The 1,984-nt window shown below is 58.3% G+C and overlaps 1 non-coding gene across 1 annotated transcript; it reads left to right on the forward strand.

Annotated features, from left to right (window-relative positions):
• The first annotated feature begins 348 nt into the window (after positions 1-348).
• TRNAC-ACA lies at positions 349-421 on the forward strand. Its single transcript has one exon. It is a non-coding gene; the product is annotated as a tRNA-Cys (tRNA).
• Positions 422-1,984: the final 1,563 nt, after the last annotated feature.

Here is a 1,984-nt window from a genome sequence, read left to right on the forward strand (position 1 = left end):
GTCAGAGTCGCCCTGTGGTTGCCCATCCTCTTGTACATCACCAGATTTCTGATCAATGTCCTATGGGAGACTGCATGAAAAGCACATGTGTATTCTGACCAGTGCTTGTCCTGGATGTCCTGACTTCAGGGGACTAGTTCTGTACAATTTAGATAAAAATAAAAAGAAAACAACAACCCGCTGACCTGATTTTTTCTCTTTTGACCCAGCACCAGCCACACACCGCTGGTAAAAGATGCCCTGTAGCACAGAGAGCTGCCCATTCACCAGCGACCCACTTTCTCTCTTTCTGGGGCATAATTAGATCACCCCCAGATGCTTTCGGTGCCAGGTATGGCCAGGTTGACTTCCTTGGTGGCTCAGATGGTAAAGCATCTGCCTACAATGCGGGAGACCCAGGTTCGATCCCTGAGCCAGGAAGATCCCCTGGAGAAGGGAATGGCAACCCACTCCAGTACTCTTGCCTAGAGAATCCCATGGACAGAGGAGGCTGGTAAGCTACAGTCCATGGGGTCACAGGAGTTGGACATGGCTGAGCGACTTCACTTCACTTTATGGCCAGGTGACCATGCTCTAGGCAGCGGGTATGAGCAGAAGGGATGTGCTTCACTTGGGGTCTGGGACCCAAGTTATCCTTCCTCCAGCCAGATGTGGACTCTGGGAGGACCTGGGTAGCAGAGCCACGAGAAGGGAGGCTCCAGGGGACTCTCCCTGGATCCTGTGAAGCCTGCCTGCTCAGCTCGGCTCCAAGCGCTACGTGAGAAGTCAATTCCCACCAAGGCCCAGCCAGGGCACAGGTGGGTCTGTCTGGTCTCTGGTGTTTGTGGAGTCACTCCCACACGCCAGGCGGGGGACCAGGTGAGTGACAGCTGAGGCCAGGCTGTGGGCCCTGCCCTCATGCAGGCAGCACCGTGGGGAGACAGACAATGAGGAGTCACCCCGGCAAGTGAACTGTCAGGAGGAAATGCAGGGACAGTGACGGTGGCAGAGGACCCGGGGTCGGAGTGGTGGTGAAGGGCGCCCAGGAGACGGACCTTCCTGCTGAGGTCTGGGGCTGGAGAGGAGGGCCCTGGAGGACGGGTGGAAGGGCCCCCCAGAGCAAGGAATGGCCTGGAGGCAGGGACACGCTGGGTGGGCTCATGGGTCCGAGGGGAGGGAGCGTGGCGGTAGCCGGGAAGGCCAGTGGGGGACTGATGGGATGGGGCGGCTGTGGTGCGGTCCTCCTCTCAGGCCACAGTTTGGCATCTGTGAGTGCGGAGCCGGCCCCTCGTATGAGCGTCGGGCTGGTGGAGACAGAAGAAGCATGGGCTGCACACAGCATGGTGCCCGGCCCGGAGCCGCCTGCTCCTTTCTCCCAGCCACCTGCTCCTGGGAGGGGCCCGGGGCGTCTGTGACTCCCGCTTTTGCCTGAAGCAGTGGCCTGAGGACAGCCGATGACTCCAATAATTGCCTCCTTTCCAGCCGCAGGCAGTGATGAATGGGCCCTGAATCCGTGTGGTTTCAGGAATCGATACTGTAATATCTTTATACTAGCAGGGAATGAGGTGAGAAAGTAGAGCACAGCCTTTGAATCTCCCCTCCGGGCCCGCAGAGGCCACAACCTCAGGCTCAACGACCTCTGGGGACTTGCAGGCGCACGTCTGTGAGGGAAGGCGAGGGGACGCGGTGGGGGTGCAGAGACCCGGCACCCAGGGCCAGCCCGGGCAGGGTCTCTCGTCCTAGGCTCTCATCACGGACAATGTGAAGAGCTCTATAAAGTGCCAAGTGGCCAGCACATGCATCCAGTTGTCATGATGGCAGAGAGCTGAGTCCTGGGGACCGCGGAGCCCCAGCCCTGAGATGCGTTCGGCAGTGTCCCCATCTTCAGATGGTGATGAGACCTCAGGCATCTAACCTGGCCCCACTCTGACAGGTGATATTGCTGGCTTCTAAAAGATGAAGTTATAGACTCAAGGTCATGCTGTAAGTTGGGATCAGAATAATT

The sequence above is a fragment of the Cervus elaphus genome, chromosome 21 (genome assembly GCF_910594005.1).
Source record: "Cervus elaphus chromosome 21, mCerEla1.1, whole genome shotgun sequence".
Lineage (NCBI taxonomy): Eukaryota > Metazoa > Chordata > Mammalia > Artiodactyla > Cervidae > Cervus > Cervus elaphus.